This window comes from Arachis hypogaea, chromosome 7 (assembly GCF_003086295.3).
Source record: "Arachis hypogaea cultivar Tifrunner chromosome 7, arahy.Tifrunner.gnm2.J5K5, whole genome shotgun sequence".
Lineage (NCBI taxonomy): Eukaryota > Viridiplantae > Streptophyta > Magnoliopsida > Fabales > Fabaceae > Arachis > Arachis hypogaea.
This window is the reverse complement of record NC_092042.1, coordinates 69074574-69088270: the sequence shown is the minus strand read 5'-3', so window position 1 is coordinate 69088270 and position 13697 is coordinate 69074574. Positions and strand designations below refer to the sequence as shown.

Genomic DNA, 13697 nt, shown 5'->3' with positions numbered 1-13697 from the left:
AAGCTTAGAGTGGATGTTCAGACCTTCAAGCAAAAAGATGGTGAATCCATCTATGAAGCTTGGGAAAGATACAAGCAGATGACCAAAAAGTGTCCTTCTGACATGTTTTTAGAATGGACCATATTAGATATATTCTATTATGGTCTATCTGAATTTTCCAAGATGTCATTGGACCATTCTGCAGGTGGATCTATTCACCTAAAGAAAACGCCTGAAGAGGCTCAAGAACTTATTGACATGGTTGCAAATAACCAATTCATGTACACTTCTGAGAGGAATTCCGTGAATAGTGGGACGCTTCAGAAGAAGGGAGTTCTTGAAATTGATACTCTGAATGCCATATTGGCTCAGAACAAAGTGTTGACTCAGCAAGTCAACATGATCTCTCAAAGTCTGAATGGATGGCAAAATGCATCCAACAGTACTAAAGAGGCAGCTTCTGAAGAAGCTTATGATCCTGAGAACCCTGCAATGGCAGAGGTTAGTTACATGGGTGAACCTTATGGAAACACCTATAACTCATCATGGAAAAATCATCCAAATTTCTCATGGAAGGATCAACAAAAGCCTCAACAAGGCTTTAACAATGGTGGAAGAAATAGGCTCAGTAATAACAAGCCTTTTCCATCATCTTCTCAGCAACAGACAAAAAATTCTGAACAGAGCCCCTCTAATTTAGCAAACTTAGTCTCTGATTTGTCAAAAGCCACTTTAAGTTTCATGAGTGAAACAAGGTCCTCCATTAGAAATCTGGAGGGACAAGTGGGCCAGCTGAGTAAGAAAGTCATTGAAACTCCTCCCAGTATTCTCCCAAGCAATACAGAAGAGAATCCAAAAGGAGATTGCAAGGCCATTGAAGTAATCAATATGGCTGAATGCACAAGGGAGGAGAAGGACGTAAATCCTAGTGAGAAATACCTCCTGGGACATCTCTCAAACAAGAAGGAGTTCCCCATTGAGGACCTAAAGGAATTTGAGGCTCATATAGAGACCATAGAGATTCCACTAAATCCCCTTCTGCCATTCATGAGCTCTGAAAACAATTCCTCCTCAGAAGAGGATGAAGATGTAACTGGAGAGCAAGTTGCTCAATATCTAGGAGCTATCATGAAGCTGAATGCCAAGTTGTTTGGTGATGAGACTTGGGAAGGTGAATCCCCCTTGCTCATTAGTGAACTAGATACATGGATTCAGAAAACTCTACCTCAAAAGAGACAAGATCCTGGTAAATTCTTAATACCCTGTACCATAGGCACCATGACCTTTAACAAGGCTCTGTGTGAGCTGGGGTCAGGCATAAATCTTATGCCACTCTCTGTAATGGAGAAACTGTGGATCATTGAGGTACAGCCTACCTTATTCTCACTTCAATTGGCAGACAAGTCAGTAAGACATGCTTATGGATTAGTAGAGGACGTGTTAGTAAAGGTTGAAGGCCTTTACATCCCTGCTGATTTCATAATCTTAGACACTAGGAAGGAAGAAGATGAAAGCATCATCCTTGGAAGACCCTTCCTAGCCACAGCAGAAGCTGTGATTGATGTTAGTAGAGGAGAATTAGTCCTTCAATTGAATGGGGACTACCTTGTGTTTAAAGCTCAAGGACCTTCCTCTGCAACCATGAAGAGGAAGCATGAAAAGCTTCTCTCAGTACAGAGTCAAAAAGAGCCCCCACAGTCAAACTCTAAGTTTGGTGTTGGGAGGCCACAACCAAACTCTAAGTTTGGTGTTGAGAAGCCCCCTCATTCAAACTCTAAGTTTGGTGTTGGGAGGCCCTCATCATGCTCTGAATATCTGTGAGGCTCCATGAGAGCCCACTGTCAAGCTAATGACACTAAAGAAGTGCTTGTTGGGGGCAACTCAATTTTTATATATCTAATTTTAATTTTATTTTATTGTTATTTTATGTTTTATTAGGTTCATGATCATGTGGAGTCACGAAAAAAAATACTAAAATTAAAAACAGAATCAAAAATAGCAGAAGAAAAATCACACCCTGGAGGAAGGACTTACTAGCGTTTAAATGCCAGTAAGGTGCATCTGGCTGGCGTTTGAACGCCAGGAATGTGCCTTGAGGAAAGCTGGTGCTGAACGCCAGTAACAAGCATGGAACTGGCGTTCAACGCCAGAAACATGCTATACATGGGCGTTGAACGCCCAGAGTGTGCATCACTTCGGCGTTTAAACGCCAGAATGGTATGCAAAGGCATTTTACATGCCTAATTGGTGCAGGAATGTAAATCCTTGACACCTCAGGATCTGTAGACCCCACAGGATCATCTCAGGATCTGTGGACCCATACAGGATCCCCACCTAACATATTTTCCCCTCTTCTCAAGATTCATTCTCTCTTTCCAATAAACACACTTCCCCAAAAACCCTTCACCAATCACCTCAAACCTCTCTTCCCGATTACCCCCTTCACCACTCACATCCATCCACTCTTCCCCATAAACCCCACCCACCTTTAAAATTCAAAAATCTTTCCCACCCAAACCCACCCTAAATGACCGAAACACCTTCCCTCACTCTCCTCCATATGTTCTTCTTCTTTTTCTTCTCTTCTTTCTTCTCTTGCTCGAGGGCGAGCAATATTTTAAGTTTGGTGTGGTCAAAGCATAATCTTTTTGTTTTTCCATTACCATCAATGGCACCTAAGGCCGGAGAATCCTCTAGAAAAGGAAAAGGGAAGACAAAAGCTTCCTCCTCCGAGTCATGGGAGATGGAAAGATTCATCTCCAAAAGCCATCAAGACCACTTCTATGATGTTGTGGCAAAGAAGAAGGTGATCCCTGAGGTCCCTTTCAAACTCAAGAAAAATGAGTATCCGGAGATCTGACATGAAATCCGAAGAAGAGGTTGGGAAGTCCTAACCAACCCCATGCAACAAGTCGGAATCTTAATGGCTCAAGAGTTCTATGCCAATGCATGGATCACTAGGAACCATGATCAAAGTGTGAATCCGAGTCCAAAGAATTATCTCACAATGGTTCGGGGGAAATACTTAGATTTTAGTCCGGAAAATGTAAGGGTGGCATTCCACTTGCCCATGATGCAAGGAGATGAACGCCCCTACACTAGAAGGGTCAACTTTAATCAAAGGTTGGACCAAGTCCTTATGGACATATGTGTGGAAGGAGCTCAATAGAAAAGAGACTCCAAAGGCAAGCCGGTTCAACTATGAAGACTGGACTTCAAGCCTGTGGCTAGAGGGTGGTTAGAGTTCATTCAACGCTCCATCATCCCCACTAGCAACCGATCTGAAGTTACTGTGGATCGGGCCATTATGATTCATAGCATCATGATTGGAGAGGAAGTAGAAGTTCATGAAGTCATCTCCCATGAATTCTACCAAATAGCCAAAAAGTCCTCCACCATGGCAAGGCTAGCTTTTCCTCATCTTATTTGCCATCTGTGTTACTCAGCTGGAGTTATCATAGAAGGAGACATCCTCATTGAAGAGGATAAGCCCATCACCAAGAAGAGGATGGAGCAAGCAAGAGAGACCCTCCACGGATCTCAAGAGATGCATAAGGAAGCTCATCATCAAGAAATCCCTGAGATGCCTCAAGGGATGCACTTTCCTCCCAACGACTATTGGGAACAACTCAACACTTCCCTAGAAGATTTGAGCTACAATGTGGAACAATTAAGGGTGGAACATCATGAGCACTCCATCATTCTCCATGAAATAAGAGAAGATCAAAGAGCAATGAGGGAGGAGCAACAAAGGCAAGGAAGGGACATAGAAGAGCTTAAGGACATTGTTGGTCCTTCAAGAAGAAGACGCCACTAAGGTGGATTCATTCCTTGTTCTTACTTTTCTGCTGTTCGGTTTTTATATTATATGTTTATCTATGTTTTGTGTCTCTACTTCATGATCATTAGTGTTTAGTAACTATGTCTTAAAGTTATGAATAATTCCATTAATCCTTCACCTCTCTTAAATGAAAAATGTTTTTAATTCAAAAGAACAAAGAAGTACATGAATTCTGAATTTATCCTTGAATTTAATTTAATTATATTGATGTGGTGACAATACTTTTTGCTTTCTGAATGAATGCTTGAACAGTGCATATTTTTTTCTTGTTGTTTATGAGTGTTAAAATTGTTGGCTCTTGAAAGAATGATGAACAAAGAGAAATGTTATTGATAATCTGAAAAATCATGAAATTGATTCTTGAAGCAAGAAAAAGCAGTGAAAAACAAAATCTTGCGAAAAAAATATGGCGAAAAAAATAGAAAGAAAAAGAAATAGCAAGCAGAAAAAGCCAATAGCCCTTAAAACCAAAAGGCAAGGGTAAAAAGGATCCAAGGCTTTGAGCATCAATGGATAGGAGGGCCCAAGGAAATAAAATCCAGGCCTAAGCGGCTGAATTAAGCTGTCCCTAACCATGTGCTTGTGTCATGAAGGTCCAAGTGAAAAGCTTGAGACTGAGTGGTTAAAGTCGTGATCCAAAGCAAAAAGAGTGTGCTTAAGAGCTCTGGACACCTCTAACTTGGGACTCTAGCAAAGCTGAGTCACAATCTGAAAAGGTTCACCCAGTCATGTGTCTGTGGCATTTATGTATCCGGTGGTAATACTGGAAAACAAAGTGCTTAGGGCCACGGCCAAGACTCATAAGTAGTTGTGTTCAACAATCAACATACTTAACTAGGAGAATCAATAACATCATCCGAAATTCTAAGTTCCTAGAGAAGCCAATCATTCTGAACTTCAAAGGAAAAAGTGAGATGCCAAAACTGTTCAGAAGCAAAAAGCTACAAGTCCCGCTCATCTAATTAGAATTAATATTCATTGATATTTTGGAATTTATAGTATATTCTCTTCTTTTTATCCTATTTGATTTTCAGTTGCTTGGGGACAAGCAACAATTTAAGTTTGGTGTTGTGATGAGCGGATAATTTATACGCTTTTTGGCATTGTTTTTAGGTAGTTTTTAGTAAGTTCAATCTACTTTTAGGGATGTTTTCATTAGTTTTTATGTTAAATTTAAATTTCTGGACTTTACTATGAGTTTGTGTGTTTTTCTGTGATTTCAGGTCATTTCTGGCTGAAATTGAGGGACTTGAGCAAAACTCTGATAGGAGGCTGACAAAGGACTGCTGATGCTGTTGGAATCTGACCTCCCTACACTCAAAATGAATTTTCTGGAGCTACAGAACTCCAAATGGCGCGCTCTCAACGGCGTTGGAAAGTACACATCCAGAGCTTTCCAGCAATATATAATAGTCCACACTTTATTCGGGAATTGATGACGTAAACTGGCGCTCAACACCAGTTCCATGTTGCTGTCTGGAGTAAAACGCCAGAAACACATCACGACCCGAAGTTGAACGCCCAAAACACGTTACAACTTGGCGTTCAACTCCAAAAGAAGCCTCAGCTCGTGGATAGATCAAGCTCAGCCCAAACACACCAAGTGGGCCCTGGAAGTGGATTTATGCATCAATTACTTACTCATGTAAACCCTAGTAGCTAGTCAAGTATAAATAGGATAATTTACTATTGTATTAGACATCTTTGGTCTCAGTTTTATTTTATTCTTTATCTGAGGAGACTATTGATCACGTTTTGGGGGGCTGGCCATTCGGCCGTGTCTGAACCTTTCACTTATGTATTTTCAACGGTGGAGTTTCTACACACCATAGATTAAGGGTGTGGAGCTCTGTTGTACCTCAAGTTTCAATGCAATTACTATTATTTTCTATCCAATTCGAATTATTCCTATTCTAAGATATTCGTTGCACTTCAACTTGATGAATGTGATGATCCGTGACACTCATCATCATTCTCACCTATGAACGCGTGTGATTGACAACCACTTCCGTTCTACCCTAGACTGGGCGCATATCTCTTGGATTCCTTAATCAGAATCTTCGTGGTATAAGCTAGAATTGATGGCGGCATTCATGGGAATCCGGAAGGTCTAACCTTGTCTGTGGTATTCCGAGTAGGATTCCGAAATTGAATGACTGTGACGAGCTTCAAACTCCTGAAGGCTGGGCGTTAGTGACAGACGCAAAAGAATCAAGGGATTCTACTCTAACCTGATTGAGAACCGACAGATGATTAGCCGTGCTGTGATAGAGCATTTGGACCTTTTTCACTGAGAGGATGGGATGTAGCCATTGACAACGGTGATGCCCTACATACAGCTTGCCATAGAAGAGAGTGATAAAATTAGATAAAAGCAGTAGGAAAGCAGAGATCCAGGAGGAGCACAGCATCTCCATACGCCTATCTGAAATCCCCATCATTGGATTACATGAGTAACTTTATCTTTATTTTATGTTTATTATTTATTAATTTTCGAAAATCCATAATCTATTACTGTCCGCCTGACTGAAATTTACAAGAAGACCATAGCTTGCTTCATACCAACAATCTCTGTGGGATCGACCCTTACTCACGTAAGGTTTATTACTTGGACGATCCAGTACACTTGCTGGTTAGTTGAATGGATTTGTGACCACACATAGTAAAGAGCTATTATCTCGAATTAAATTTCATACAAGTACAAAGAGTACGAATCACAATTTCGTCCACCATGGAGCTAGATCCCAAGATGGTGGATATCTTCAAAACGTTTGATGTAACCATTCCCCTTTTTGATACTATTCGACAAGTTCCTAAGTATGCTATGTTTTTAAATGATTTGTGCATAAACAAGGAAAAGATTAAAGAAATAGAAACTATTCCTTTGGGTAGCTCAATTTCTGCTTTGATGGGTGCTATACCGGAGAAATGTGGTGATCCTGGTCCTTGCTTAGTTTCTTGCACTATAGATGATGTTGAATTTGTTGATTGTAGGTGTGATCTTGGTGCTTGTGTGAGCATTATGCCTTTGTCTGTTAACAATGAATAGGACCTTCCACCATTGAAAAGGTCGTTAGCTCATTTTGTTTTAGCTGACAAAAGCATTGATTCTGTGGCCAGTATTGCTGAGAATGTCTTAGTGAGCATCAAGGGGTTGACCTTTCCAATTGATTTTTACATCCTAGAGATGCCTCCTAATGACTCCGAAAAGCCGTCATCCATTCTTTTAGGGAGGCCTTTCTTGAAGACTTCTAGGTTTTAGCTTGATGCATTTTTGGGCACTTACTCTTTTGAGATTGATAGTAGAACCGTGAGCTTCAATTTGGATGACTCTATGAAGAATCCGCCAGTGGACCGTTCTGTCTTCCGTTGTGATTTGATTGATGAAGTTGTAGTTGAGATCCACCATGAGACTCCTCATGAGATGAGTATGAGTAAAGGTCTCAGTATGGGAAAGAATTGTGACTATGATGTGGACTTCCCACCACCTCCACTATTGCAAGAAGACTCTAATGAGGTGTTGCAACCTTTCTTTCTCCAATCGAAGTGTGCCTGATAAACCACTATTTTATGGTTTACAATGTGTTTAATTGTGTGGTTTTATCATGGTCTTTACCCACTTACTCATATAATTAGCATGCATTTATATTTCCTTCCTAAAATTATTACATGATTGAAAACATGCTTCTTTGGTCTTAATTTAGCTAATCTTAATCCTCTCTTATTACCATTCGATGCCTTGATTTGTGTGTTAAGTGTTTCAGGCTTTATAGAGCATGAATAAGTGAAAGATTGGGAAGGAAGCTTGCAAAAATGGAAGGAACACAAGAAATTGAGGAGATGACCAGCGAGAAGTGACGCGTACGCGTCAGCGACGCGACCGCGCGGAAGAAAGGAATTCACAGTGACGCGGCGGCATGAGTGACGCAGACGCGTGGATTGGAAAAGCAAAAGCGACGTGGAAGAATGGATGACGCGCCCGTATGGAAAAGAAAAATGCCGAATGACGCGTCCGTGTGAATGACGCGTCCGCGTGACGTGCGCGATCTGTAGAATTACAAAAGTCACTGGCAGAGATTCTGGGCCAGATTTCTACCCAGTTTTCGGCCCAGAAACACAGATTAAAGTCAGGAAACATGTAGAGACTCATTATTCTTTCATAATTCATAATTTTAGGTTTTAGATGTAGTTTTTAGAGAGAGAGGTTCTCTCCCCTCTCTTAGGATTTAGGATTAGGATTAGGATTAGGATTTCAACTTCTTCCTCACAGGTTCAATGTTCCTTCAATATTTATTTTCTACTTTTATTTACTCTAATACTTTTATTTGTATTTGAACTATGTTGCCCAATTGGCTTATGAACCTTTCCATGTTATGACTTGAATTTATGTTTATACGTTATTTGATATGTGTCAGATTTATGATTGCTTTAGTTACATGAATGCTTTCAATTTAATTTAGAATTTTCCCTTTTGGCTTGGGTTAAATAATTGGTGACGCTTGAGTTATCAAACTCGAGGTGTTGATTGAAAATTGGAATTTTTCAAGGATTAATTCGAGATCCAATAATTCTAACTTTTCCCAAGGAAAGACTGGAATTTGAGGATTTGAATTTGTTCATCCACTTAACTTACCTTCATAATTAGAGGTTAACATAGTGGGAGAAAAATCCAATTCTCATCACAATTGATAAGGATAACTGGGATAGGACTTCCAATTTCTCATACCTTGCCAAGAGATTTTATAATTATTAATTTATTTTCCTTTATGTCTGTGCCCATTGCCAAAATTCGAAAACCCCAATTTACAAAGCTCATAACCAATAATAAGAACACCTCCCTGCAATTCCTTGAGAAGACGACCCGAGGTTTAAATACTTCAGTTATCAATTTATTTAGGGGTTTGTTACTTGTGACAACCAAAACATTTGTAAGAAAGGTTGATTGCTTGGTTTAGTAACTATACTTACAACGAGAGTTTACTATAACCTCTAAACCATCAATCTTCAGTTCTTCAAAATGGCGCCGTTGCCGGGGAATTGCAAACGTGTGCCTTATTATTGGTTATTGTAAATATTTTTCAAAAAAAATATTTTTCTGTTACTTGTTTATTTGTTTTCTCTCTTCCCTCTTATTTCTGATATCTATTATGAATTCCAACCCCTCTCGCTTTGAGTTTGGTTCTAATTTTGTTGCAAGGAATGGAAGCTATAACAGGACTATGCATCAAGGTCTAAGCAATCAAAGATGGATGGAGCCACAAGGATCTGATCACCCCTTTAGGCAACAACACCCTCCTAGATATCATGGACAAAGACCATTCTACAATGCATACCCAACTGATAGATTCGGTGGACCACCTTATAGCTACCAACAAGCCCCACCCTATGCTCATAGACCATCCTCTCGACATAACTTCGAACCACCACACTCACAAGCTTCTTTTCACCATTCACTACCACATGATCCTTATCCACCCCAACGCCAATCCAATTACTTCCAAGAACCACCACTCTCCTATGCACCATGTCCATATCAATCAAGCCGGGAATCACAGGTTCGCATTGAAAAATTAGTAAAATAATTTATTGCAACCCTTCATCAACTGGAGCAAGCAATAAATCAATTATCTTCCAGATGTTCAGACAGTCAACAGACTCCCATGGCTCCATGTGGAGAATTTAATGAAGAATGTGTTGTGGAGAAGACACGAGAAGCTCCAGTGGGCAGCATAGAGCATAACTTCGTACTGGAACAAGTAGAGGATGCTGTCATTATAGAAGAGGAAGAGTTGGTTGAAGATTTAGGAGATGCTGAACCTCCATGGGAACACAAAGTCATGGAAGACTCCGTCGAGGATGCTACAATTGACGCTGAGGAGGATTTTGCACCGCCTCCAATACAAATATCTTATGAAGAACTGGACGGAATAACCCAAGAAGCAAGTTTCCTTGATGATGATGATCACGAGTCGAGTTCTCTTAGTAACGAACTTGCATCCGCAAGTGATTTCTTTGAGACAGAAGAATCTTCCCCGAGTGAATATGAAGATGATGCTGAGGTAGATTTTTCTTAACCTCCAATATATGACTTGAGTGATGATGAGGGAGAAATTGAAGACTCTGATCAAGATATGGTTGAAGTGGAAGAAATTTGCAAAGAAATGGAAGAATTCACAGAAGATTATAAGGGAGTAGAACTTACAGAACCACTGGAAACACCTATCCCAAGGCCATTACCGCCCAACACAAACTACAAGTGGGTAAAATCCTTGCCTTTTATCTTCAATCTTCCACTTGAATATGGTTTGCTTGAAACAGATAGCCAGCTTAGAGCTCTCTGCAGCTTTAAGAGTAAGAGGGAAATGGCTCGCACTCAGAGCTGGTGCACAAGGTTCAATAAGGTTCCACGCTTCAACTCGAAGTGCAAGGATTGGTATCATGCTCAATTGAATGGATCACGGAGAACGTTTGGTCACCGTGGTGAGAATCTACTTTTTAAACCGCCCGGATGGAAACATGTAGATCAAGACGTAGGCGAATTTAAAAGCAAAACATGGGATCATGGATTCTATGCTGACATTCGTCACCCCGGGAACCTGAGAATCTGTTTGAAGCTGCTCAGAAGCTTTACATGCCTAGTTTGGGACCCTAGAGGCTATTGGCATTCCAAGTATTGGTGGAGATTTTTGGATGAATTTAAACATAAGCTTCCATAACAGGAAGCTCATCCAATGTTCAACTTAAGGACTTTAACTAAAAGTGTTAGGTGGGAGACAACCCACCGTGGTATGATCATTCCTTTTTCAGTTTTAATCTTACTCTATTTTTGAATTTAGCTTGAACCTGAAATTTTTGCATGACATTCATTGCATTTTGCATTCTGCATGCTGCATATATAAAAAAAACCGCACGCGACGCGTAAGCGTCGATGACGCGTCCGCGTCATATGTACATTTGGAAGAAACGAAAAGTGAACAGAGACTCACGCGAAAGCGTGGCTGGAGGCATGCCCTTGGCACAATTTGACCCACGCGGCCGCGTCACTGACGCGTCCGCGTCATATGGAAAATAAGCCTCCCACGCGTCCGCGTCACCCACGGGAACGCGTGCCCTGTGAAATCAACGTAAAGAGGTGCATGGCAGAGAGTTGAGCTAGAAGTGGGCTGGAATGATGCTAGCAGCACAAGCCCTACCACGCGAACGCGTCACCCACATGTCCGCGTCATATTGAAAATAAGGCCATTCACACGACCGCGTGCCCCACACGGCCGCGTCACCCAAAATCTTGGCAAAATGAGTTTCAAACAGAAAGTTGCGCGAGCACGCGACTGCCCTCGCGCTAGTAGCACGAATTCACTCACGCGACCGCGTGCCCCACACGGCCGCGTCACTTGACAATAGCGCCAACCGCGCAAATGCACGCGTTCGCGTCGCACAGCTTATCCAGATCAACCAAGATATCTCATCTTTTCCCCCCAAATCTAATCTTTTCTTTCCCTTCTTATTTCTTTCTTCCTTCTTTTCTTTTTCTTTCTTGTTTTCTTTTAATTGGTGTTGGAAATTTATTTGGGTCATTATTTTGCTTTTGGATTGTTAAGAAATTATTTGACAATTATATATCATTTTTTTAAAGGGTGCTTGCATGTTCAATTTAATACTTTTCATACCTTATTTAATATGCATGCTTTATGTTTGTGAAAAAGCCCGTATGGCAACATGCACTTTTCTACATTATTCTATTCTACTATTCAATGCTTGCTTTTCACAAATTCCCTTTACTATTTTATTAATTAAATATAATTGTCAATACAAACGTTATTGTTAGTTTCTCACGACTAATAATACATCTAGGCTTTTGATGCTTGATCTATGCTACTTAACAGATCCCCATTGCTTCAAGTGTCTTCTTCATACTAATAATACAAACAGGTTGCATCCTGGCATTTAACGCCAGGAAAGGAATAAAAGCTGGCGTTTAACGCCAGAAACAAGCAGCAGTCTGGCGTTAAACGCCAGGATTGCACACTAAAGGCGTTTACACGCCTAATTGGAGCAGGGATGACAAATCCTTGATCCCTCAGGATCTGTAGGCCCCACAGGATCCCCACCTACCCTCCCACAACACTCTTCCCCAAATACCCCTCACCAATCAACTCATTCACTCTTCCCCATCACCTCTTCACCAATCACCTCCATATCTCTTCCCCAAAACCCCACCTACCTCACTTTCAAATTCAAACACTTTTCCCTCCCAAACCCAACCCTAATGACCGAATCCTAACCCTCCCCTCAACCCTATATAAACTCCTCACTACTCCTTCATATTCACACAACACATACACTTTTCCACCATCTTGGCCGAAATCACTTCTCCCTCCATCTCCTCTATTTTTCTTCTTATTCCCCTTCTTTCTTTCTTCTTTTGCTCGAGGACGAGCAAACCTTTTAAGTTTGGTGTGGTAAAAGCATTGTTTTTTGTTTTTCTATAACCATTTATGGCACTTAAGGCCGGAGAAACCTCTAGAAAGAGGAAAGGAAAGGCAAAAGCTTCCACCTCCGAGTCATGGGAGATGGAGAGATTCATCTCAAAGGTCCATCAAGACCACTTCTATGAAGTTGTGGCCAAGAAGAAGGTAATCCCTGAGGTCCCTTTCATGCTCAAGAGAAATGAGTATCCGGAGATCCGACATGAGATCCAAAGAAGAGGTTGGGAAGTTCTTACCAACCCCATTCAACAAGTCAAAATCTTAATGGTTCAAGAGTTCTATGCCAATGCATGGATCACTAGGAACCATGCTCAAAGTATGAACCCGAATCCAAAGAATTGGCTTACAATGGTTCGGGGGAAATACTTAGATTTCAGTCCAGAAAATGTAAGGTTGGCGTTCCACTTGCCAATGATGCAAGAAAATACATGTCCTTACACTAGAAGGGTCAACTTTGATCAAAGATTGGACCAAGTCCTCATGGACATATGTGTGGAAGGAGCTCAATGGAAAAGAGACTCAAGAGGCAATCCGATTCAATTGAAAAGACCGGACCTTAAGCCTGTGGCTAGAGAATGGTTGGAGTTTATCCAACGCTCCATCATTCCTACTAGCAACCGATCTGAAGTGTCTGTGGATCGGGCTATCATGATCCATAGTATCATGATTGGAGAGGAAGTGGAAGTTCATGAGATCATACCTCTAGAACTCTACAAGGTGGCTGACAAGTCATCCACCTTGGCATGGTTAGCCTTTCCTCATCTCATTTGTCACTTATGTGATTTGGCTGGAATTGCATAGAAGGAGACATCCTCATTGAAGAGGATAAGCCCATCACTAAGAAAATGATGGAGCAAACAAGAGAGCCTATTCATGGACCTCAATAAGAGCATAAGGAAGATCCTCATCAAGAAATCCCTGAGATACCTCAAGGGGTGCAATTTCCTCCACACAACTATTGGGAGCAACTCAACACCTCTTTGGAAGGCTTGAGTCACAACATGGACCAACTAAGGGTGGAGCACCAAGAGCACTCCATCATTCTCTGTGAGATTAGAGAAGATCAAAGAGCTATAAGGGAGGAGCAACAAAGGCAAGGAAGAAACATATAGGAACTCAAGGGTTCCATTAGTTTTTCAAGAGGAAGGCGCCACCACACTAAGGTGGACTCATTCCTTAATATCCTTGTTATTTATTTTTTGTTTTTGGTTTTTGAGCTTCATGTTTGTCTATGTTTGTGTCTTTATTACATGATCATTAGTGTCAAGTGTCTATGTCTCAAAGCTATGAATAATTCCATAAATCCTTCACCTCTTTTAAATGAAAAATGTGCCTAATTACAAAAGAACAAGAAGTACTTGGATTTTAAATTTTATCTTGAAATTAGTTTA

General features: G+C 40.9%; 1 non-coding gene across 1 annotated transcript; it reads right to left on the bottom strand.

Moving 5' to 3' along the window:
- Positions 1-104, bottom strand: LOC112704834 (small nucleolar RNA R71). The gene has a single exon (XR_003155437.1). It is a non-coding gene; the product is annotated as a small nucleolar RNA R71 (small nucleolar RNA).
- Positions 105-13697: the final 13593 nt, after the last annotated feature.